This window comes from Sapajus apella, unplaced genomic scaffold (genome assembly GCF_009761245.1).
Source record: "Sapajus apella isolate SASKATOON/1434 unplaced genomic scaffold, GSC_monkey_1.0 scaffold59, whole genome shotgun sequence".
NCBI lineage: Eukaryota > Metazoa > Chordata > Mammalia > Primates > Cebidae > Sapajus > Sapajus apella.
The window spans coordinates 9,216,549-9,243,015 of record NW_022436999.1 but is presented as its reverse complement, the minus strand read 5'-3'; the positions used below and the strand labels follow the sequence as shown (position 1 = coordinate 9,243,015).

Here is a 26,467-nt window from a genome sequence, read left to right as displayed (position 1 = left end):
AAAAATTTGAGATAGTGATTCAGAAAGAAAAAATGATTATCATGAATTGTGTTTACTAAAGAGTTAAAGATGTGTTTTATTTATTTTTATTTATTCTTTTGAGACAGAGTTTTGCTCTTGTTGCCCAAGCTGGAGTGCAATGATGTGACCTCGACTCAGTTCAACCTCTGCCTCCTGGGTTCAAGCAATTCTCCTGCTTCAGCCTCCCTAGTAGCTGGGATTACAGGCGTGCACCACCATGCTCGACTACTTTTTTGTATTTTTAGTAGAAATGGGGTTTCACCACATTACCAGGCTGGTCTCGAACTCCTGACTTTGTAATTCGTCCACCTAGGCCTCCCAAAGCACTGGGATTACAGGCATGAGCCACTGCTCCCGGCCAAGATGTGTTTTATTATTTGCACTTGTGTTGGCAAAGAAAATAGGTTACTAAGCATACTCTTGTTAGAATGTCCTTTGTAGTCACTCATTTGATGACATTGAGTAAGAATCTTTCCTCTCTGTTAATAGACCTTTGTTTAAAAGAAAATATGTTACCTTTGTAGTCTTTGTACATTTTTCACTGCAGAAAGCTTGCCCTCTGCTGGGTAATAATTACTTTTATAAAAGTGTTTAATCCAGAACTGATTATATTCACTTCTGAGCTGGATGAAAAGAAACTCCTGAATGTTTGTAACCACAGATTGATGATTTGGTTACAAAGACTCTCTGTTGGTGGTGGCTTCTGAGAACTGGAAGGTAAGCTTGTTCCTTGGGTGAGTCATCATGTTGTCTTGCATTTGGTCATGTGTTTTCTTAGCAACTGCTGTTGATTTCAGGTTTGAGCAGGGTGAGCATGTTTTGAAATGATCCAACAGATTCTTTTAGGTTCTATATGCCTGCTAAATTTTATATACTTACTATTATATGTATCACAAGGAATGAAAGATTGCATTCTTTTTCTATCTCTGTCTTCCAAAACATTTCTCTTCTGATTTGTTTTTCAGAGGTAGTGGGGACTGGGAGTGGAGGTAAGAAAGGAGAAAAATAAATGAATCTGGGTTATCATGAGTCTGCTTGTTTATGCCCCTGGACTAGAGCAGAACCAAAAGGACCTCCATGTGCTGATAGGAGTAAATACGATTTCCTGGGGTGCTGATCTTGAGTAATACTCCCATGTGCATACATTCTAGAGGAACAAGTGAATTTTAAAAATGTCCGTGGTATAGTGTAGTGGTTAAAAGCATGGCTTCTGAAATCAGTCTGACCCCTGGTTCAAATTCTAACTTTGCCATATACTAGAGGTGTTATTTTGGGCAAATTACTTAACCTCTCTGAGTAGAGTTTCCTCATCTGTAAAAGTGAAACTAAAATCCCACGTACTCTGTAAGCGTTGATGAGTATTAGTGAGATAATGCAGGTAACGGACAGCGTGGTACCTATAGAACCCCGTGGTAACAAATGCTAGTTATTACATTCATTTCAGGGGTGCAGTACAGAAGGGGCTAGGTAACAGGTGTTTAGGGGACAATCAGAAGTGAATCAGATGTGAGTCCTAATTCTTCAGGAACTGGGAGAGATAGCCTTGAAAACAAGTCACTGGGTATTATCTAGAATGGAAGAAGTGCCAACTGAGGTACAAGTGAGGTGCTGTGGGTGCATAAAGCAAGTGATTAATGCCAACTTTGGGGAAGTTAGAGCTAATTTTGTAAAACATTTGCCACTTGAGCTGAGTGTGTGTAGCTGGGCCTAGAATGATGAGTAGGGCTTTCATGGGTGGAGAATGGAGGAGAGTAGATTGCAGGCGGAACACAAGCACAGGGGTCATGGCAGGGTGTGGTAAGAGGGAAGGCTGGCGAGATGATTTGTGGTTAGATTTTGGAGGGTGTTTCACATGCAGGTGTTCAGACTATATTCTCATGGTCAGTGGGAACCAAAACAGTTGCTTGGTGTGAGCTCTGTTTCATCATAATGTTTTGAAGGATGTACTGGAGAAGCAGGGAGTCAAATTACAAGGATGTTTCAGAAATTCAGGTGAGTGATGAAGACATTTGGAGAACAGAGTCTGAGGGGATTAAAAGGAGATAGAAGACAGATAATTTGAAACCAGGTGCCAAAGAGAGTGTTCATGCCATTACTTGAGAGAGAGAGAATACAGGAGGACAAGGTCTGGGCTAAGTTGGGTAGTCCAGCAGTGAGGTGGGCTAATAGGCCTTGTGAGCTCAAAGATTAGTAGGAGATCTATCTGGCAGTTGGAAATTTAGTTCTGAAAGAAAGAAGCTAACATTTATTGGGTACCTACTGTGTCTCAGGTTTTATGCTAAGTACCTTCGCAAATTATTTATTGGTAGCAAATGATTTCTTTTCTTTCTTTCTCTTTCTTTCTTTTCTTTTCTTTTCTTTTTTTTCTTTCTCTCTTTTCTCTCTTTCCTGTCTTTCCTCTCTCTCTCTCTCTCTCTCTCTCCCCCCCCCATCTCCCTCTCTCTCTCTCTCTCCCCCCCCCCCCCCCTCTCTTTCTCTCTTTCTTTCTGATGGAGTTTCACTCTTGTTGCCCAGGCTGGAGTGCAGTGGTGCAATCTCGGCTCACTGCAACCTCTGCCCCGTGGGTTCAAGTGATTCTCCTGCCTCAGCCTCCTGAGAAGCTGGGACTACAGGTGCCCACTACCACGCCCAGCTAATTTTTGTATTTTTAGTAGAGATGGGGTTTTTACCATGTTGGCCAGGCTGGTCTCAAACTCCTGACTTCAGGAGATTCACCCACTTTGGCCTCCCAAAGTGCTAGGATTACAGGTGTGAGCCGTAATGCCTGGCTTCAAATAGTTATTTTTAGGATGAAAAAGTAGGGGCTCAGAAGAGACCTGACATTTAAACATCAACTTTAATTTTAAAGCACTTCTCATTTTTTTTTTTTTTTTTTTTTTTTTTTTTTTGGTTGGGGACGGAGTTTCGCTCATGTTACCCAGGCTGGAGTGCAATGGCGCGATCTCGGCTCACTGCAACCTCCGCCTCCTGGGTTCAGGCAATTCTCCTGCCTCAGCCTCCTGAGTAGCTGGGATTACAGGCACGCGCCACCATGCCCAGCTAATGTTTTGTATTTTTAGTAGAGACGGGGTTTCACCATGTTGACCAGGATGGTCTCGATCTCTTGACCTCGTGATCCACCCGCCTCGGCCTCCCACAGTGCTGGGATTACAGGCTTGAGCCACCGTGCCCGGCCCCTAGCACTTCTCATTTTTATCTTTTCTCTTTAAGCTCAGCAGAATGGATAAATGAGTGAGTACTGGAGGCAGTGAGCTGGCTGCTCTCTGGGATGCTTTTCGTCAGTTTCCACCTTCAGGCTTTCACTATGAGGAAAGAATAGCTCTTTAACTGGGTGGTTCTCCTTGTTACCCGAAGAATGTTAAGAGAGTTTAATTCTCCATTTTATTTCTCAAGTTCTAATATTTCTTTCCCTTTTGAGCTGCTTTAAGGTTAATGTCCTTTAAGATTTCTCTCTCTTGCTTCTGATGAAATGGAAATAGTTGTTTTGGAGTGGGTAAAAACTTAATCTATTAAGTCTTGTTTTAGTTCAATTGGAGAGGCCAAAGGGACAGAGAGAATGTTGCTCTTTTCCTTAATGGTGTCCCCTTTATTAGATAGTGAAATGAGTAATCCTTATGTCAGGTTCATCGATGCAGATAAAAATTAAGTCTGGGCCGGGCGCGGTGGCTCAAGCCTGTAATCCCAGCACTTTGGGAGGCCGAGGCGGGTGGATCACGAGGTCAAGAGATCGAGACCATCCTGGTCAACATGGTGAAACCCCGTCTCTACTAAAAATACAAAAAATTAGCTGGGCATGGTGGCGCATGCCTGTAATCCCAGCTGCTCAGGAGGCTGAGGCAGGAGAATTGCCTGAACCCAGGAGGCGGATGTTGCGGTGAGCCGAGATCGCGCCATTGCACTCCAGCCTGGGTAACATGAGTGAAACTCTGTCTCTCAAAAAAAAAAAAAAAAAATTAAGTCTGATCAGACTTTGCCTTTTAAGGAATTTTTGTTATTACAAAAACCCCAGTACGTACACACACACACACACACACACACACACACACTCACACTCTCTCTCTCTCTCTCTCTCTCTCTCTCTCTCTCTCTCTCTCAGGCATGAACATTTACATGCACACATGGGCAAAAGCCCTTCTCCATAATATTTTCATTTTCCTTTCTTGCAGTCTCTCTTCCTAGAGATAATTGCTGTGGACAATTGTATGCTTATCTCATTTAAATATTTCTGACACTTGGAACCTTGGCAATAATTAGGCAAAGCAGCTAGACTTTGACCTTTTTCTTTTTCAACTAGGTATTTGATATCAGGGTTTATTACTGAAATTTCATAAATATGGGTTCTTTTTTTTTGGTTTTAAGGGCAGGGTCTCTGTTGTCCAGGCTGGGGTGCGGTGGCGTGATTTCTGCTCACTGCAACTTCTGCCTCCTGAGCCGAAGCAATCCTCTCGTATCGGCTTCCTTAGCAGCTGGGACTACAGGTGAGCATCACCATGCCTGGCTGATTTTTGTGTTTTGTGTACAGATGGGTTTTGCCATGTTGCTCAGGCTTGGGTTCTTATTTTTGACTGTGGTTTTGAAAACTCCATAAATATAAAATTTAACTTACTTTAAATGCTGTTAAATCGCTTCAAATCAGCAACATGGCTCAGGTTAGAATTTGAAGACCTTGTGCATCTCATTTGTTGCTAAACTGGTTCTGTTAGTTAATTTATTACAGAGGTTTGCCAGTTAACTGCAACAGTGGGTGAAAAAACTTCTCTTTCCTTCTTTTTATTTTTTAGACAGAGTTGTACTCTGTAGTCCATGCTAGAGTGCAGTGGCATGATCATAGCTCACTGCAGCCTTAAACTCCTGGGCTCGAGCAATCGTCCCACCTCAGCCTCCCAAGACAGGTTCATGCCACCATGTCCAGCTAATTAAAGCAGGTTTGTTTGTTTTTTTTTCCCAAGAGATGGAGTCTTGCTATATTTGCCAGAAGGGTTTTGAACTCCCAGACTCAAGTGATCCTCCTGCCTCAACCTCCCAAAGTGCTGGGATTATAGGCATAAGCCACCTTGCCTGGCCTCTTTTCTTTTCTATTCTTTTCTTTTCTTCCTTCCCTCCCTCCCTCCTTCCCTCCCTTCCCTCTAGGAGGAAGGGTACAGAAGAGCTGAGAGTAGAAATTAACATAGGTTAATTTTAGTTTGGTAACTATTAACCTGTAAACTAGTTGATATGTTAAATGCTCATATAAATGTGCTGTGCTAAATTTCTGAGCATAATCATGGGGTAAATGAGTAGGCTGGATATATCTTGTCCATTAAGAGGTCTCTTGTTGTACTTTTTTTTTTTTTTTTTTTTTTTTTTTTCGGCGGTGTGTTTTTTTTTTTTTTCAGCCTGGTGTGCACTGGTGCGATGTCGGCTCACCGCAACCTCTGCCTCCTGGGCTCACGCAATTCTCCTGCCTCAGCCTCCTGAGTAGCTGGGATTACAGGCACGAGCCACCATGCCCAGCTAATGTTTTGTATTTTTAGTAGAGACGGGGTTTCACCATGTTGACCAGGATGGTCTCGATCTCTTGACCTCGTGATCCACCCGCCTCAGCCTCCCAAAGTGCTGGATTACAGGCGTGAGCCACCGCGCCGGGCCCCTTTATCGTTTTTTATTGCATCTATTTGATTCTTCTCTCTTTTCTTTTTTATTAATCTGGCTAGTGGTCTATTTTGTTGATCATTTCAAAAAACCAGCTCTTGGATGTATTGATATTTTGAAGGGTTTTTTGTGTCTCTTATCTCCTTCATTTCTGCTCTGATCTTAGTTATTTCTTGTCTTCTGCTAGCTTTTTAGTTTTTTTGATCTTGCTCCTCTAGCTCTTTCAATTTTGACAATAGGGTGTCGATATTAGATCTTTCCTTGCTTCTCATGTGGGCATTTATTGCTATAAATTTTCCTCTAGACAGTGCTTTAAATGTGTCCCAGAGATTCTGGTACGTTGTGTCTTCATTCTCGTTGGTTTTGAAGAACATCTTTATTTCTGCCTTCATTTCATTGTTTATCCAGTCAACATTCAAGAGCCAGTTGTTCAGTTTCCATGAAGGTGTGCGGTTCTGAGTTAGTTTCTGAATTCTGAGTTCTAACTTGATTGCACTGTGGTCTGAGAGGCTGTTTGTTACGATTTCCGTTCTTTTGCATTGCTGAGGAGTGATTTACTCCTAATTATGTGGTCAATTTTAGAGTAGGTGTGATGTGGTGCTGAGAAGAATGTATATTCTGTGGATTTGGGATGGAGAGTTCTGTAAATGTCTATTAGGTTTGCTTGGTCCAGGTCTGAGTTCAAGTCCTGGATATCCTTGTTAATTTTCTGTCTCATTGATCTGTCTAATATTGACAGTGTAAAGTCTCCTACCATTATTGTGTCGGAGTCTAAGTCTCTTTGTAGGTCATTAAGAGCTTGCTTTATATATCTAAGTGCTCCTGTATTGGGTGCGTATATATTTAGGATTGTTGGCGTTTCTTGTTGCATTGATCCCTTTACCATTGTGTAATGCCCTTCTTTGTCTCTTTTGATCTTTGTTGGTTTAAAGTCTATTTTATCAGAGACTAGGATTGCAACTCCTGGTTTTTTTTTGCTCTCCATTTGCTTGGTAGATCTTCCTCTATCCCTTTATTTTGAGCCTATGCATGTGAGCCTTGCATGTGAGTTGGGTTTCCTGGATACGGCACACCAATGAGTTTTGACTCTTTATCCAATTTACCAGTCTATGTCTTTTGATTGGGGCATTTAGCCCATTTACATTTAAGGTTAATAATGTTATGTGTGAATTTGATCCTGCCATTTTGATGCTAGCTGGCTGTTTTGCCCATTCGTTGACGCAGTTTCTTCATTGTTTTGATGCTTTTTACCCTTTGGTATGTTTTTGGAGTGGCTGGTACTGGTTGTTCCTTTCTATGTTTAGTGCTTCTTTCAGGAGCTTTTGTAAAGCAGGCCTGGTGGAGATGAAATCTCTGAGCAATTGCTTGTTCATAAAGGATTTTATTTCTCCTTCGCTTATGAAGCTTAGTTTGGCTGGATATGAAATTCTAGATCGAAAGTTCTTTTCTTTAAGGATATTGAATATTGGCCCCCACTCTCTTCTGGCTTGTAGGGTTTTTGCTGAGAGATCCTCTGTGAGTCTGATGGGCTTCCCTTTGTGGGTAAGTCGACCTTTCTCTCTGCCTGCCCTTAACATTTTTTCCTTCATTTCAACCCTGGTGAATCTGATGAGTATGTGCCTTGGGGTGGTGTTCTCTGTGTTTTCTGGGATTGAATGTTGGCCTGCCTTGCTAGGTTGGGGAAGTTCTCGTGGATAATATCCTGAAGAGTGTTTTCCAGCTTGGATTCATTCTCTCCATCACATTCAGGTACACCTATCAAATGTAGATTAGGTCTTTTCACATAATCCCATATTTCTTGGAGGCTTTGTTCGTTTCTGTTTACTCTTTTTTTCTCTAATCTTGCCTTCTCATTTTATTTCATTGAGTTGATCTTCAATCTCTGATATCCTTTCTTCTGCTTGGTCGATTTGGCTGTTGAAACTTGTGTATGCTTCGTGAAGCTCTCGTGTTGTGTTTTTCAGCTCCATCAATTCATTTATATTCCTCTCTAAGCTGTTTATTCTCGTTAGCATTTCATCAAACCTTTTTTCAAGGTTCTTAGTTTCTTTGCATTGGGTTAGAACATGATCTTTTAGCTCAGAGAAGTTTATTATTACCCACCTTCTGAAGCCTGTTTCTGTCAATTAATCAGACTCATTCTCCATCCAGCCTTGTTCCCTTCCTGGTGAGGAGTTGTGATCCTCACCCTGGAGGAGGAGAGGTGTTCTGGTTTTGGGTATTTTCATCCTTTTTGTGCTGATTTTTTCCCATCTTTGTGGATTTATCTACCTGTGGTCTTTGTGGTTGGTGGCTTTCAGATGGGGTCTCTGAGTGGATGTCCTTTTTGTTGATGATGAAGTTATTTCTTTCTGTTTATTAGTTTTCCTTCTAACAGTCAGGCCCCTCTGCTGTAGGACTGCTGGAGGTCCACTTCAGACCCTGCTTGCCTGGGGATCGCCTGCGGCGGCTGCAGAACAGTAAGGGTTGCTGCCAGTTTCTTCTTCTGTTATCTTTGTCCCAGAAGGATACCTGCCAGATATCAGCCTGAGCTCTCCTTTATGAGTTGTCTCTTTGGTTATATGGGGTTCGGGGAGCTGCTTGAGGAGAGAGTCTGTCCCTTATAGGAGCTCAAGTGCTGAGCTGTGAGCTGTTCAGAGCTGCTGGGCAGGTATGTTTAAGTCTGCTGCAGTGGAACTCATAACCGCCTTTTTTTCCCAGGTGCTCTGTCCCAGGAAGGTAGGGCTTTATTTAAAAGTTCCTGTCATTCTGCTGCCTTTTTTCAGAGATGCCCTGCCCAGTAAGGAGGTGCCTAGTCACAGTCTGCCAGCAGAGGCGTTGCTGAGCTGCCGTGTGCTCTGCTCAGCTGCTGTGTAACCTTTTTTGCAGTTTTGTTTATAGGGGTATAGTTAGAACTGCCTCGGTAATGATGGACTGCCTCGATAATGGCGGACTGCCTCGGTAATGGTGGGCTGCATAGGTAGTGGTGGACTGCCTTGGTAATGGAGGATGCCCTTTCCCCCACAGAGCTGGACCATCCGGGGTCCAGGTGCATTTACTGTGAAACTCTCAATCCAGAATGTTTCAGATTGCTAGTCTTTGTGGGGGTGGGACCTGCCGAGCCAGATCACCTGGTTCCCTGTTTCAACCCTTTTCTTTAGTTGAATGGGCGACTCTGTCTCCCAGGTGTTCCAGTCGCCAGTTGAAATGGCACCTGGATTTGTGTGAGTTTTTGTGTGGAGACCCACTGCTCTGGTTGAAACAGCTATGCTGGAGACTTGTGGCGCTTTTCCGCCTGGGAATCTCCTGGTCTGTGGGCAGTAAAAATTGGTTTGGAAATGTGATCACTCACCCTCTGCGTTTTCGCTGGGAACTGCACTCCAGGGCTGTTCCTATTCAGCCATCTTGGATCCTCCCATTTTTTTTTTTAAAGTCCAGGTAAATTTCTTTCTTTCTTTCTTTCTTTCTTTTTTTTTGAGAAGGAGTCTTGCTCCGCCCAGGCTGGAGTGCAGTGGCGTGATCTTGGCTCACGGCAACTTCTGCCCACTGGGTTCAGGCGATTCTCCTGTCTCAGCCTCCTGAGTAGCTGGGATTACAGGTGTGTGCCAGCATGCCAAGCTAATTTTTGTGTTTTTAGTAGAGATGGGGTTTCACCATGTTAGTCAGGCTGGTTTCAAACTCCTGACTTTGTGATCTGCCTGCCTCTCAGCCTCCCAAAGTGGTCGGTTTATAGGCATGAGCCACCGCGCCTGGCCAGTAAATTTCTGATGGAGTCATTGTGCATGTTGCAAGCAACAACAAAAATTATTTAGTGTACACAGAAGAAATGCATTCTGTTCTTTCCCTGAGATGATATGACCTCATATCAGATCTTAAAGTTGTGTTCACAGAATTTGCAAATATGTATCTTTAGGGAAAACTCAGAAACAACTAATTCTGATTGTTTCTCTTCAGATGAGAAAGTTCTACCATGCTTAGAAATGGAATGGAAACAAGTTTGCAAGCTCTCTAGCAAGTCACAAGGAAAGCAGGGGCAAAGGGAGGATTTAATAGATTTCACAGTTTGAGATTCAGCTTTTTCAAAAATCAAATCAAATCTGTTTTTCAGACATACTCTCTCTTTTCTTTCTTTTCTTTCCTTTCTTTCCTTTCCTCCCTTCCTCCCTTCCTCCCTTCCTCCCTTTCTCCCTTTCTCTCTTTCTCTCTTTCTCTCTTTCTTTCTTTCTTTGATAGAGTCTCACTCTGTCGCTCAGGCTGGCAGGCTGGAGTGCAGTGGCACAATCTCGCCTCACTGCAACCTCCACCTCCTGGGTTCAAGTGATTCTCCTGCCTCAGCCTCCTGAGTAGCTTGGACTATAGGCGCCCGTCACCTCACCTGGCTAATTTTGAATTGTCTTTTTTTTTTAGAGACAGAGTTTTACCATGTTGGCCAGGTTGGTATTGAACTTCTGCTCTCAAGTGATCCATGTGCTTTGGCCTCTCATAAGTGCTGGGATTACAGGTGTGAGTCACCGTGCCCAGCTCAGAGACACCTTCTGTTTTTATAGTTGTTTGATTCAAATGCTTTTCAACATAAGAATATCTGTTAAAGAGCTGCATTGCTGCTTGGCATGCTAGAACACACAGCTTTTACATCACACTACAGTTAACTTTCCAGCTGTTTTTTCTCATCTACTTTCATTTTACTTTTTAAAATTAAAATTTTAATTTTTAATTGTACTTTGTTGTTTTTAACTAGTCAGAATGCTAAGATTTGATGGTTAGGTAAGACCAGCTATGAAATATTTAGTAAGAACTCCATTTATCAATGCGGTTGCACAGAAATGGATGGTTCTTGGAGGCAGAGTTAAAGAGAAACACAACCCCAAGAAGGACAGAAAGGCACAACTAATTTTGGAGAGATTTGAATTTTTTGAAAAAAATTTCACTAGAACAAGTATTTCCTTAACATTCTAGTATGAAAACCATTATCTACAGTGGTTAAGATATGTCATTTTAAAAAATCTTTCAGAGACAGGGTCTTACTGTGAGAATCCCAGTTAATTTTTATGCTTTTTGTAGGAGATGGGGTTTTCACATGTTGTCCAGGCTGGTCTCAAACTCCTGAGCTCAAGTCATCCACCTGTCTCAGCCTCCCAAAGTGTTGGGATTACAGGTGTGAGCCACTGCACCTGGCCAACTTAAATTATATCTATATATAGATATAGTTTAAAAATTACATAATATTTAAGACCTATGGAAAGGTATAAATAATTATACAGTAAGTATATACCTGCTTTAGCATCCTAGTTCAGAAATAAAATTTTGCTAATTTGGTTGTTACCTCTTCCTCCTTGACAGAGGAAGCTGCTATACTGAATTTGGTGTTTATCATGCTTATGTGTTTCTTCACAATTTTGTTGCATATGAATGTCTTCAAAGTATTGGACAGTTGGTAGTGTGTGGGCCCAGCTGTGCCAAGTTGTACTGGCCTAGTAGTTCCATCATGGATCCCTAGGAAATATTTTAAGATTGTATCTAATTGGCTGGGCAAGGTGGCTCACACCTGTAATCCCAGCACTTTGGGAGGCCGAGGTGAGTAGATCACCTGAGGTCAGGAGTTTGAGACCAGCCTGGCCAATGTGATGAAACCTCATCTCTACTAAAAATACAAAAATTAGCTGGATGTGGTGGCAGGCACCTGTAATCCCAATTACTTGGGAAGCTGAGGCAGGAGAATGCCTTGAATCCGGGAGGCAGAGGTTGCAGTGACCTGATTACAGCATTGTACTCCAGCCTGGGCAACAGAGTGAGACTCTGCCTCAAAAAAAAAAAAAAAAAAGAAAAGTATATATAATATTACAGTTTTACTGTAGGTTGTACATTCTTCTGGAAGTTGCTTTCTTCCCTCTCAACTGTGAGATTCATCCATCTTGGTATATATGTAACTCTGGTTCATTGATTTTCATTGTTTTAACATTCCATAGTATGAGTATGTCACAGTTTATCCATTCACTTATTTTTTGATACTTAGTTTTTTATGTCTTCTTCTAGGACTCAGCTGTTCATGTCTTTTGTTTATTTTCCTGTTGGGTTGTTTGTCTTTTTCTTTTTGATTTGTAAATATATTGTTTTTGTTGTTTTCTGGAAACTGTTACTCTTTAACATGCACATAAACTACATAATGACAGCTTTGCCTTTCCAATACTACTGGAGCTACATATAGCTACTCACATTTGAAAATGGGTATACTTTAATCAGACTGATATGAAGTCCACAAGTAGAATTGTCTGAGTGTTTTTTTTTTTTTTTTTTTTTTTTTTTGAGACAGAGTTTCGCTCTTGTTACCCAGGCTGGAGTGCAATGGCACCATCTCGGCTCACCGCAACCTCCGCTTCCTGGGTTCAGGCAATTCTCCTGCCTCAGCCTCCTGAGTAGCTGGGATTACAGGCACGCGCCACCACGCCCAGCTAATTTTTTGTAGTTTTTAGTAGAGACGGGGTTTCACCATGTTGACCAGGATGGTCTTGATCTCTTGACCTCGTGATCCACCCGCCTTGGCCTCCCAAAGTGCTGGGATTACAGGCTTGAGCCACCGCGCCCGGCCCCTTTGTCTGAGTGTTAATATGCCGCGGACTGTAGATATAAACATATTTATTGAGAATGGATATGACTAACTTTTTTTTTTTTTTTTTGAGATGGAGTTTTGTTCTGTTGCCCAGGCTGGAGTGTAGTGGTGTGATCTCAGCTCACTGCAACCTCCATCTCCCGGGTTCAAGCAGTGCTCCTGCCTCAGCCTCCCAGGTTGCTGAGACTATAGGCGCCCGCCACCATGTCTGTATAATTTTTGTATTTTTAGTAGAGATGCTTTTTCATCATATTGATCAGGCTGGTCTCGAAGTCCTGACCTTATGATCCACCTGCCTTGACCTCCCAAAGTGCTGGGATTACAGGTGTGAGCCACCGTGCCCGACTGACTTACATTTTTTTGGTAAAGATTAATTTCCCTATATTTACATAGTCATGCAGGTAAAGGTGTTGACCCTACAGTCCTCTAAAGTGTGAGTACTTACCTTTGTAAGAAATCATAAGATTCTCATTTTTTAAAAGCAGGTTAATGGTTGGCACCATTGCATCCTCATTGAACCGTGAATTGGTCTCAGCATGCAAAGGAAGTAGAAAGTGAATGGGAGGCTGGCAGCTGTTGCTCATAGGTTCTTTCCACAGTTTGATTTATTTACACTATTTGGGTTGGTCATGGCTTAGTTCTCCCTCCCTTTTTCCTCCAGGGAACGGTGACTTGACTGGGTACATGGGAGCTTCTTCTTCTCTTGTTGGCTGCTTGTATTTTCTTTCTGAAAGGTTATTGTTTTCAAGGATCTTAAGCACCAGGATTAGGAGAGTTAAACCATTTGTTAGCTTGGAGAATGTCATCTTCCCCTTTATCCTGCTGTCCTGGCTGTGTGCTTCCTTCTCTCCCTTCCCGTATCTCTCTTCCTTACAGATTGCTTGCATTACATATCTATGAGATAGCTGGCTACCAGAGTATTTAACATTTTGTTCATTGTAGTTTTTTAAAACCTTCTTGTAGTTGCACAAAAAGACATAAGCATTTAAAAATGCGTTTGGTACTGGAGGGTGCCTTTACCTGGAGCATTGCATCTGATTTCCTTGTTATTAGACTAAATCCTACTGAACGCAGTGGCCCCACTGCCTGCCCTCCACTCCACTGTGTCTGTTTCCCGCCTCCTGGCTCTGCAGACCTCCTTTGTTGTTGGGAACTAACAAAGTACCATAATTTGCTAGATGTTGTGGAAGATGACAGGCCAAGGGGTTCCAGGAAGGATGTCTATGTAACCTACCTTAGCTCTCTTATCTTTAAAATTGCCACCTAACTAGCCTTCTCTGTCTTGGGAATAGCCAGAACTTTAGAGTTAAGAATGTTGTTCAAAAGAAAGATGTTTATTGTTAGAGGCAGAAAATATTTTGAGCCTATTTTCCATAACTGCATTTTTTTTTTTTAAGAAACAAAAATGATTGGGCTTTACAAGTGGGTAATCTCAAAGGGAAAACAAAAATCTTGCGAAAAGATTTAGCAATATATAAAAATTTGGGAAACAAGCTTCATTAAGTAACTTTTTATGTTTGCTTAGTCAAAATTAATATTACTGTAATTACTCTGAAATTCTCCTTTACCTTGCATTTCTTGCCATATAACCTGATTTAATGATGTGGAAAATAAAAAATATCAAAGGTGAAAAGTATTTAAAGGCATTTTGTTGTTGGTACAAAGGGTGTGGTGTTATCACTAGGAGACAGAGTTCTCAGAGATGGTGTCATCTCAGTTAATTTTATCTTCTTCATGATTACATGGATTAAAAAAACATTTCAAATTCCCAGTTTTTTTTTTTTTTTTTTTTTGAAATGGAGTGTTGCTATGTTGTCCAGGCTGGAGTTCAGTGGCTACTCACATCATGGTGCACTAAGCTTTAAACTCGTGGGCTCAAGTGATCCTCCTGCCTCAGCCTCCTAAGTAGCTAGGACTACAGGTGAGTGCCACTGTGCAAAGCTTTCAAGTCTTTGCTTTTTAAGGAATGCTGATTTTATTTTAGCAGGATAATTTTGACTTTGTGAGCCCCGGTTTCTTGTAATAATGCAGCATGTGATATAGATAAAAATCAAAGACCAGAGCTAACAGAACAGCCTTCCTTCTCATAGCATCTTTATGAACAGTTGTGAGTAAAGATGATTCTCAAAACCCTTTACAGATACTAAGTTCTATTTAAAGATTCACAATAACAATGACAACATTTTAGGGCTCCCTTCCAACACCATCACTTCCTCCTTCTCCTGGGAAGTTGAGCTTGGGGTGGAGGAGGTACAGTGGTATTCCTGGACTAGCACGCCCGTGCTGTTGCCTGCGTCTATGGAATCACAGACCTTTATGGGACGCTGAGCAATGGGATTGGTGATATAGAAATATTTTGATGGAGACTAACAGAATAGAAAAAAAAAATGAATTAAGAAATAAGAAACTCATCAACTTCGGCCAGTCATGGGGAGAAATACCCTCACCTATTAAACAATAACAAAACTTTTGAAATGCTGATATTTATAGTAAATGTTTTTTTCTATCTTTTGGCATGACTCTTAAGAGGTATATTTGAGGGACTAACAGTGTATAGGCCAAGGGGAGGCTTTGCTGCCCAGGCGGAAGAGCCCTCTCTTGCCCTCTGCAGGGTCTCAAGGCTCCCAGACCAGGGACTTGATGCCAGAAAACCCAGGACAGAAGGGAGACTGGCCAAAGTGCATGTTGCACAGGGTGCATCTTAGAAGATCCCTCTGATTGACTTTGCTGTACTCTAGGGAGGTCTGTGGACCAGGATTACCCCAGTGATTCCAGTTTAAACTAGGATGGACCTGCCTTATGAAGGGACAGGTATGAATTTGGTGGCTATGGATTGAGGTAGTTGTTTAAAACTTACTGAATCAGCTGGGTGTGGTGGCTCGCACTTGTAATCCTAGCACTTTGGGAGGCTGAGATGGGAGGATTGCTGGAGGCAAGGAGTTTGAGACCAGCCTGGGCAACATAGTAAGACCCTATCTATAAAAAAAAAAAAAAAAAATAGTGGGGTGTGGTGGCACACGCCTGTAATTCCAGCTACTTGGGAGGCTGAGGTGGGAGGTTCGCTGGAGCCAGGTGTTCAAGGCTGTAGTAAGTTATGATCATGCTATTAAACTCCAGCCTGGGTGACAGAGCAAGACCCTATCTCAAAAAACAAAACAAAATAAATAAAATCTTATTTAATTGCAGTAGTGGATACCATTATATTTTTTCAAAAAAAAAAAAAAAGCCAATCAAATATGTTCCGTTTAACTGCATTGCTAATCATAACAAATAAACTGAGATAATACAGTGAGTTGTTCAAAGCTTCCCAGTGAGTCAGGCAGCAAATAAAACAGATCAGAAACCACTGTCCCTGGATGCCCAGGCTGTTGCTTAGTCCAACAGACCTGTTATTGAGGATTAACATCCACTCAGAGCCAGAAATAGACCAATTGAGACCTAAATCAGTTTTGATTGTTAGTCTCTAAGGATGAAAGGATGAGGGATACGTTAATTTGCTGGGCAACTGATTTTCCCTTGGGATAAGAGAAAAACAAGACCAAAATTGTCAGTCATCAAAAATGGCACAGCCGCTTTCCCTAATAAATTATGTTTGGGTTTGGAAAACTTCCAGCCCTATAAATAGATTATGGGAAGCCTTCAGGGAGAGAAAAAAAGGTGCCCCATGACTGCTTTGATATTAAAAAAAAACAACAAAAAGAAAAACAGCAGGCCCATAGAACTTGGATAAAAAAGTGAGAGGCCTATAACCTAGAACTTTGGTCAAAATAGGAACTATGATTCATAGCTGAAATTTACTTTCTAAGTTTGTTACCACTCACTTCCAAGTTTAGAAGGAACAGGTCAAAAGTTTGGCAGGAGCATTTTCGGGAACGATTTGTACAAATAGGAGATTGCTGAGCAGTTCCATTTTTCCTGCTGAGAGGTGGTTGATTTGGTTACTGACATTCTCATATTTTTGCCTTTGTAGCGATTAAGAAAACCATTTCTGGAGGGGAAATGAGAACCATCTCCACATTTTAATATTGTAATAGAATTATGGAATGCTTCTGAAGATCTACACTGTTGGAAAGTGACACCATTCTGATTTTCTGGGCTTCTCGTAGGGATGTTGAAAGTCAGCAAGTGGAGCTTGATATTTAACAATGGAGTTGGAGACCAAAGAGGCTTATCTTTCATGAGTATATGTGTTCCCTGTGTGCATATTCTTTGCTTTCTTATTCTCTGTGTCTGTTCCCTTTTTTTCCCCTATGTTTCCCTGACAGTTCTACTTTATGACTGTCTGTGAGGTGTGTCATTCTATATTTTACAGCGAGGGCCATTTACATTAGTTGCACCTTTTTTTTTTTTTTAAATTAAAACTTTTTTTTATTTGGAGACAGGATCTCATTCTGTTGCCCAGGCTGGAGTACAGTGGCATCATCATGGCTCATTGCATTCTTGACCTCCTGGGCTTAAGTGATCCTCCCACCTTAGCCTCCCTTGAGTAGCTGGGACTACAGGTGTGCGTCACTGCACCTAGTTAGTTTTTTTTTTTTTTTTTTTTTGAGACAGAGTCTCACTCTGTTACCCAGGCTGGAGTGCAGCGGTGCGATCTCAGCTTACCACAACCTCCGCCTCCCAGGTTCAAGTGATTTTCCTGCCTCAGCCTCCTGAGTAGCTGAGATTACAGGTATGCACCACCACACCCGGCTAATTTTTTTTTTAAAATATTTTTAGTAGAGATGAGGCTTCACCATGTTGGTCAGACTGGTCTGGGACTCAACTTCGTGATCTTCCCACCTCGGCCTCCCAAAGTGCTGGAATTACAGGTATGAGCCACTGTGCCCAGCAATTTTTTTTTTTTTTTTTTTTTGGTAGAGATGAAGTCCTACTGTGTTACCAAGGCTGGTCTCGAACTCCTGGCCTCAAGTGATCCACCTGTCTCGGCCTTTCAAAGTGCTAGGAATACAGGCTTGAGCCATCACGCCCGGCAAAACATGGTGTTCTTTTTTTTTTTCCTCTCTCCCCCACCCCCCAACATGGTGTTCTTTGTATGGTGAGTGGGTGGGTGAATAAGAAATGGCACCTGTGGGAACATGAGCGTGATCTCCACTCTGTGGGACTGGCATGTCTAGATATCCCTGGCCTGCACTTGGTACACCCACATAATCCGATAAAGTCTGTAGCCCTGGTAAGAGGCTTGCCTGTGGAGGCAGTGAACACCTTTGTGGGGAGCTGGGGAGGACTGGTTGATTGTTTAGAGAAGTCGGTTAGTATCTCATATTTGGGGCCATACAAGAATCAAGACAGTCATTTGCTGACAGGCATTTTCCTCGGATTCTGGTTGTTGCATTTCTCCTTCTGAAGCCTTCTTTTATTTATTTTTTCTTTATTTTTGAGACAGGGTCTCACTCTGTTGCCCAGGCTGGAATGCAGTGGTTGGTGCCATCTCGGCTTACTGCAGCTTTCACCTCCCAGGTTCAAGCAGTTCTCCTGTCTCAGCCTCCTGAGTAGCTGGGATTATAGGCCTCTACCACCAGGCCTGGGTAATTTTTGTATTTTTAGTAGAGACAGCGTTTTACCATGTTTGCTAGGCTGGTCTCGAACTTTCCTGACCTAGGGGATCCACCAGCTTTGGCTTTCTGAAGTGTTGGGATTACAGGAGTGACGCCCAGCTTGAAGGTCCCCTCCCTTTTTTTTTGAGATGGATGGTTTGCTCTTGTTACCCAGGTTGGAGTGCAATGGTGTGACCTAGGCTCACTATAACCGCCAACTCCTGGGTTCAAGTGATTCTCCTGCCCCAGCCCCCTGAGTAGCTGGGATTACAGGTGCCCACCACCATGCTCAGCTAATTTTTGTATTTTTAGTAGAGATGGGGTTTCACCATGTTAGCCAGGCTAGTCTCGAACTCCTGACCCCTAGTGATCCACGTGCCTCGGCCTCCCACTGCGCCCAGCCTCTGAAGCCCTTGTTTAAAGCAGTGATCAAAAAGGAAAAAAAAATCTAGGCATAATTCTTAAATACCTGACTGAAACCATTAAATTATATAGTTTGGATGAGTGTGGTGGCTCATGCCTGTAATCTCAGTGCTTTGGGAGGCTGAGGTGGGAGTCTTGCTTGAGGCCAGGAGTTGGGTTTTTTTTTTTTTTTTTTTTTTTTTGAGACTGAGTCTTGCTCTGTCACCAGGCTGGAGTGCAGTGGTGCAATCTCAGCTCACTGCAACCTCTGCCTCCTGGGTTCAAGCTATTCTCCTGCCTCAGCCTCCCGAGTAGCTGGGACTACAGGCATGTGTCACTGCACCTGGCTAATTTTTGTATTTTAATAGAGATGGGGTTTCACCATGTTGGCAAGGATGGTCTCCATCTCCTGACCTTCTGATCCACCCGCCTTGGCCTCCCAAAGTGCTGGGATTACAGGCCTGAGCCACCGCACCTGGCTGAGGCCAGGAGTTTAAGACCAGCTTGGGCAACATAGCAAGACCCCTACCAAAAAAAGTTCAGTTGGGTGTGTAGGTATGTGCTAAGGAGTTTAAAGGAACACAGACTGCCTCATGAGCCAAGGGGGAAACTGAAAACCATTCCATGATCCACCCCAACCTTGAGTTAGGGCTAATTTGTGTCAATAACAGAAGACATTGAAAAGTCTCCTTTTGTGCAAGTTTTATCAGAAGGTTGATTTAAAAATCTTTTTCTTGTAGAGAATGACTCCTCTACCAAGGCAGGAAAACCCTCTAAAAATTAACCTCTGCATTCTTCACTAGAATCAGCCCCAGTGAACCTGAACTGTGGGTAGATCAAGGAGACAGGCAGAGATCCAGGCCATGAGTCCTTGGGAGAAGTAGTTGGAGCCCACAAAGTCTCCATCCCCTGAATTCTCACAGTCACTTCAAATAGTCTGTAGCTGTTCATTTCTTCCAGGAAAAGGCTCAGGCGGCTGGTGTATCCTATAAAGGAAGCTGGGAAGGTAGGTGGGAAAGCAATCTGAGAGACTATTAATTGTGCGCAGATAGGAAAGGGAGAGTGGTAATATGTAACTTTACTAAGAAACAAAGGGGCTTCCAAAAGTTCCCTTGCCCCAGCCTGAGACAAAGGAGGAAAAATGAATCTACCTAGATAAATAAATAACAGAGGACAAAAGTATTTTTGTGTTTTCCCTTTGGTATCCACAGATAGCATATTTTACAAATACCGTAAGATTAAATTCTTCAGTTAGTCTGAAAAAGCAACACCAGAGAATTCAAGAATTGAGCCAAGGTCATTGGGGGGATACTTGAGTTTCTAGCACCAACCAGCAAAGGATATCACAGTGGCATAGAAGTTAAATCTCTAAAGGAATTGATTTAGGTTTATTCTTTTTATTAACCACAAGTTAAGAAAATATTTTCTTCTCTGGTTATGTTTCATTTTATGGATGAGAACTTTCTAAATTTAATTTTATTCATTTTCGTATTTAATTTCACTTGATGAAAGGGATGTGACAAAGGTTGACGTCAAGTGGTTTTATTTATTTATTTATTTGAGACAGGGTTTCACTCTGTCTCCCAGACTGGAGTACGGGTGGCATGATCTCGTCTCACCTCACCTCTGCCTCCCAGGCTCAGGTGAGCCTCCTGCCTCAGCCTTCTGAATAGCTGGGATTGCAGATGTGCGCCACAACTGCCCAGCTAATGTTTGTATTTTTAGTAGAGAGTGTTTCACCTTCTTGGCCAGGATGGTCTTGAACTCCTGACCTCAAATAATCCACTCGCCTCAGCCTCCCAAAGTGCTGGGACTGCAGGCGTGAGCCACTGGGCCTGGCTGAAGTGGTTTAAAAACTGTGTGTGGGTTACATATTTTTCATTTAGAAGATGAAGTAGCAATAATGCTAAAACACTTTGAATAATAATTCTATGTTTAAAAACAAAAGAATTCTATGTTATATCACCTAGCACAACTATTTTTATACTTTACCTTTTAATGCTTGTTTATATGGGTGTATATTTATATGGTTACATTCCTATTGAATATCAACTTTGGATTCTGTTTATCATAGTATTTTCTTATTTAATATTTTCTGTAGACTTTAATTTTTTTTTTTTTCCTTTTTTAGGCAGGGTCTCCCTCTGTTGCCCAGGCTGGAGTACAGAGGTGCGATCATGGCTCACTGCAGCCTTGGCTTCCTGGTCTCAAGCAGTCCTCCAGCGTTAGCCTCTCAAATAGCTGGGACTACAGGTGTGTGCCACTATGACTGGCTAATGTAAAAAAAAAAATTTTTTTTTTGAGATGGAGTCTCGTTCTGTTGCCCAGGCTGGACTGCAGTGGTACAATCTCGGCTCACTTCAACCTCTGCCTCTCAGGTTCAAGCAATTCTCCTGCCTCAGCCTCCTGAGCAGCTGGGATTACAGACATGTGCCACCACACCTGGCTAATTTTATTTGTATTTTTAGTAGAGATGGGGTTTCACCATATTGGCCAGGCTGGTCTTGAACTCCTGACCTTGTGATCTGCCTGCCTTGGCCTCCCAAAGGTGTTGGGATTACAGGTGTGAGCCACTGCACCTGGAAATTTTTTTTTTTTTTTGGAGCGACAGGCTTTCTCCAGCTTGGCTAGGCTGGTCCTGGACTCCTGGGCTGAAGCAATCTGCCTGCCTTGGCGTCCCAAAGTGTTGGGACTATAGGTATGAACCACTGTGCCCGACCCCAAAGAAAACTTCTATGCCTTTGAATATGAAGCTATTACCAGGATAATTGTTTGTCTTCAGTTACTTCTTGGGATATTGCTATAGAATAAAAATTTAGGCCAGGCATAGTGGCTCATGGCTGTAATCCCAGCACTTCGGGAGGATTGTTTGAAGATGGGTCTCCTTCAGCCTAGGCAACATAGTGAGACCTTGTCTCTACAATAAATAAACAAAACAAAACAATCTGATCTTTTGAGTTAGAGAGATAATACAGATTAATTTATGTATATATAAAAATTTATATATATATACTTACGTAAATATGTATTTGTGGATAATTATATATATTTCTAAAGAATTGGAAATCATTCATATTAGTTTCTCTCTTAGTGAATTCATCTGCCACAACGGGCAACATGTTGCTTCATGTCATGCAAATGTCCAGTGGATTAGGTGTTGCTTATTCAACACCACTCGAAGAAACACCAGCTTTGCATGGCCTTAGTACTACAGCCTTGCAGAAACCATTAGAACAAGGGTACTATTACTGATGTTAGTTATTGGAAAGTATAACATATTTCTGATTGACCAGCCAGATAGACGATTGAATTATGGAGACTGTTAGCCTTATGGGAATTTTTTTCCTCTTTAGAATAATGTTTGAGAGGAAGAGTTTAAAATCCAAGCATTTCACTGAGGAAAGATAACAAGGCTACAACCCTGCTGTAGTTTACAGATTATTGGTCATGCTTTGTGTGAACTATTTGAACCTTCTCAAAAGCTCTGTGATGCAGGTGGAGCTGTAGGTCCTTGTGTAATAGCAGAAAAGGTGGAAGCTCAGCCTCCTGCTTGTGGTTATTGCGTGAGTACATGGAAGAGCGGATGAGAAGCAGTCAGCTCCTTGCATCCTGACAAATGTCAGCTTGAACAATGTCATCATTAGGATGAATTAGTGAGCAGCTAAAATTGCATTTATAGTTGTAATTAGATATGGGTATAGTAATTGATATTTATAATGGTGTTAAGTCACCAAAGAGAACTTAAAACATATTCTATATATTGTATTTAGCAGGAATTTCTATCACTCTTGATTAAAAACAAATAGTAATGTTAGTGGATGAGTAACGTGTAGGCTGGGTGAGTGGTGGCTCACACCAGTAATTTCAGCACTTTGAGAGGCCAAGGTGAAATGATTGCTTGAGTCCAGAAGTTGGAGACCTGCCTGAGTAACATAAGGAGACCTCATCTCTACACAAAGTAAAAAAAAAAAAAAAAAATTAGCTGGGTGTGGTGTCACATGCCTTTGGCCTTAGCTACGTGGGAGGCTGAGGTGAGAGGATTGCTTGAGTCTGGGATATCAAGGCTGCAATGAACTATGATGGTGCCACTGCACTCCAGCCTGTGTGACAGAGTGGGACCCTATCTCAAAAGAAAAAAAAAGATACAATTATTTGTGGAAAGGTTACTTATCCTGATCATCTCATTTTGGTATTATATGAAATAGAGGTTGAGACTGTGGACTCAGGAAGCAGCTCAGAGACACAGTGGCTGAGCCACTTAGGATAAAGCACTTTGCTTCCATGAGCCTTGGTTTCATCCATAAATTGGAGGTATGGTTAGTATCCATGTCAGAGAAGTTTTATGAGGATTAAATGACATAATATATATAAACGCTTAGTGCATAGTAAGCACTCTTTTTTTAAATGAATTAGTTGGTATTTATTGGCAAATATGCTTAAATTCTTTATTCTTTTACATTTTATTTCTTTGTTTTTTGGAGATGGAGTCTCGCTGTCGCCCATACTGGAGTGCAGTGGTGCCATCTTGGCTTACTGCAACCTATGCCTCCTGGGTTCAAGCAGTTCTCCTGCCTCAGCCTCCTGAGTAGCTGGGACTACAGGTGCACACCTCCATGCCTGGCTAATTTTTGTATTTTTAGTAGAGATGGGGTTTTGCCATGTTGGCCAGGCTAGTCTTGAACTCCTGACCTCAAGTGATCCACCCGCCTTGGCCTCCCAAAGTGCTGAGATTAAAGGTGTGAGACACTGTGCCCAGCCTATTTATTCATTTATTAAAGTCAGGGTCTCGCTCTGTTACCCAGGCTGGAGTGCAGTGGTGCAATCATGGCTCACTGTAATCTCAATCACCAGGCTCAGATGATCCTCCTACCTTGACCTCCCAGGAAGCTGTGACTATGTACAGCTCCACGCCTGGCTAACTTTTTTTTGGTATTTTTTTGTAGAGATGGGGTTTTGCTGTGTTGTCCAGACTTGTCTGGAACTCCTGGGCTCAAGCAGTCCTTCTGCCTTGGCCTACCAAAGTGCTGAGATTACAGGTGTTTGCCACTGCGCGGGGCCTTTATTGTACGCTTGATGTGAGGAAATGCCTATAAATCAAGGCTGAAAATACAAAAAAAAATTATATTGGATGATAAATTTCCTACAGCGGTGTTTTGAATTTGAATTTGGGAATGATTGTTCCAGACACAAGCTTGAAGTTTTCTGAACTGAAATGTAAATGTAGACCTGGTTATATTGCTTATAATACAGAAGCTGGTGAACTTTTGTTTTTGGCTTGGGTGTGAGGGGAATTGGGGAAGTATGAACTCTTTTTGAAATGAAAAAATACGCTGTGCCCTCAGAAAGAGATTTTTTTATGTGTGGAGTCATTGGGTAGTGATGGGTGACCCAGGGAGAGCTGAGAGGCGGGCCCTTGGTGCCGCCCAGGAGATGAAGGAAAGCCACTCAGAGCGAAGCTTAGAGAGGAGCCACAGCCAGGATGTCAGGACCAGAGGGGCACCCTAAGCTTCTTTCCCCTCCTGGACCATCTCAAACAAACTAAAGACAGAGTATCGAGGGTTAGTGAAATGGAAAGCAGGCTCTGTCGTAGACCACAGTGGAGAAGGTGGAGTTTCTAGGCTTAGCGAGCAGGATGGTGCTGCTACAAAGCCTTCCGGGGGCACAGGGAGCATGTGACATGACCTAGGGCCCATAGGAAAGGCTTTTCTTCCCAAGACAGAAAAACTAAGAAAAGGGTAAAGATAGGAGGTACTCGCTGAGAGTGTTCAATGATTCTGTCCATCTCTCCAGTAACTCCTCGCATGTCTGCTGGGTACCTACTTTGCATCAGACTTGGTATTCGGAACTGGATACAAAGAAGAAAGTGGTACCGTAAGGAGCTCAGGGTGCAGTGAGGCCTCAGGCACGGAGGTGTGTCTGAGACAAGTGTGGTAGATACGCTGAGATTGTGGCATGGGGAGAATAGTGGGCACCAAGGCAGATCGCCTCGCTCTGTCTGGGTCAGATGGAGTTGTTCACATGGACGGGATAGGAGCAAAGACGGGAAGGTGAGAGAGAACCCGGGGCCTTAAAGAGAGCTTCGAGGATTTGGCCACGTTTGTAGCCTTAGGGCCTAGGTGAGAGTGTGAAAAGACAGTGATGAAGTAGGAAGGCCCCAGATCTTGAAGAATCTTAAGTGCAGTCGATAGGGAGCCTTTGAACTATTTTAAGCAGAGAAGTAGCCAGAGCGATGGTTTTCTGAGCTTAATATGGTGGGCACTGTGATGCACTGTCCAGATACCCCTTCAAAGAAAGACTTGGCCAGCCTCTTAGGAGTGACCCCTTTAGCCACTGCCTCAGCTGCAGTGAACCACCTTACTCAAAGGATAGGGATGGAGGGTCCCACATCCAAGGACTAGTGAGGCGGGAGTAGGAAGGCTGGACCATCGAGGTGCAACTTAGGACCACTCTGAGGGCCACGCCACCTCCAGAGCTCACCTTGCGGTTGGTAGAGGCCGTTACTGAGCCCTCTTTACAACTCAGCCTTCTCCTGTGCCCACTCCTGTTTCCTTCTCTACTCCGGCAATCTGGGCCTTTCTCACTTCCTCTCGGTGAAGCTGGCAGGCTCTATTTGGTGTCCCTCTAATGTGCTTAGGTGTGGAAATTGTTTCCAGGTGGGGAGCACAGACAGTCATGGGGCTCACCTTGTCCGTTTCTCTGAAGGATGACACTCTTGCATTCCCTGTTGCAGCCTCAACATAATTGTTTCCTGTAATTTTCTAGTTGTTTACAGAAAAACATTAATTCTGGACTCTGTAACTGCCAAATGGCCAGAGCTGAAGTTACCTGTTCTATTTAAATTTTTTTTTTTTTTTTTGAGACAGGGTCTTGCTCTGTCACCCAGGCTGGACTGCAGTGGCGTGATCATAGCTTACCGCAGCCTCAAGCTCCTGGGCTTAAGCAGTCCTCCTGCCTCAGCCTCCTGAGTAAACCTGTTTTATTTTGAATATTTTGAACTGAGAGATGTTGAGGTAGTTACGCTGCTGGCTATATACTCATCCAACAGTATTCAGCTTGCATTTATCGACTACTTGCTGTGTGCCAGATTTTTGGTTATATACCAGGGTCACTGAGGTGAAGGATAGTAGTCCTTGCCAGTGGGGAGATAATGGTCTAATGGATTCTTAATTGAAGCGAGGGAGATGTTCCTGCAAATATGCGAGCTAAATAGATGCTGATTTTCTTAATTGAACCCAGCCTCCCTCCCTCCCTCTTTTGCCAGAATGGGATCTTGTTGCTTTATAGTGAAGTGATTGATCTCTACACCACCTGTGTTGTGCTAACACAGGTAATGATGCCATTTCACAGAATGAAAGTGGTTTTAACATCCTTACTGCTTGTTTTTCAAATGGGATTCCAAATGTACTGTTGGGTGGACTCACTACCTACAAAAACATACATATAGGCAGACACACAAACTTGTCACCTGTTTTCTGTCCTTGGCCCAGGAATGAGGACCCTGACTAAAGCACCAACAGGAAGATGTGTGCTTAGGTAATCGAGAGCTAATTGTCCTTATTTTTTCTTTTGGCTTTATGATCTTCAGATAAGTAATTGCCATTTCTTTTTTTCTTTTTTTTTTTTTTTGAGACGGAGTTTCTTTTTTTTTTTTTTTTTTTTTTTTTTTTTTTTTTTTTTTTTTTTTCTGCAACCTCCGCCTCCTGGGTTCAGGCAATTCTCCTGCCTCAGCCTCCTGAGTAGCTGGGATTACAGGCACGCGCCACCATGCCCAGCTAATTTTTTGTAGTTTTAGTAGAGACGGGGTTTCACCATGTTGACCAGGATGGTCTCGATCTCTTGACCTCGTGATCCACCCGCCTCGGCCTCCCAAAGTGCTGGGATTATAGGCTTGAGCCACCGCGCCCGGCCCCCTTTTTTCTTTTTTAATCATAGACTTTGATTTTAAGAGGTAGGTAGAACAATGTAATATTAAGAATACATTGGGCTGGGGGACTCGGTGGTTGACGCCTGTAATCCCAACACTTTGGGAGGCTGAGGTGGGTAGATCACGAGGTTAGGAGATTGAGATCATCCTGGCCAACATGGTGAAACCCTGTCTCTACTAAAATATAAAAAATTAGTTGGGTGCGGTGGTGTGTGCCAGTAGTCCCACCTATTTGTGAGACTAAGGCAGGGGAATTGCTTGAATCCAGGAGGTGGAGGTGGCAGTGAGCTGAGATCTCACTACTGCACTCCAGCCTGGTGACAGAGCAAGACTCCATCTCAAAAAAAAAAAAAAAAAAAAGAATAT

The 26,467-nt window shown here is 42.7% G+C and overlaps 1 protein-coding gene across 3 annotated transcripts in view; it reads left to right on the top strand.

Annotated features, from left to right (window-relative positions):
* LOC116528689 (nesprin-2-like) overlaps positions 1–26,467 on the top strand; it is a 187,489-nt gene that overhangs the window by 12,874 nt on the left and 148,148 nt on the right. Inside the window, exon 2 of one of the 3 annotated variants that reach the window (XM_032246104.1) lies at positions 14,850–15,043. The exons of the other annotated variants lie outside the window; for them this stretch is intronic. The gene's annotated coding sequence lies outside the window, so the exon portion shown is untranslated. The remainder of the gene's footprint in view (positions 1–14,849; positions 15,044–26,467) is intronic. 3 annotated transcript variants of the gene reach the window in all.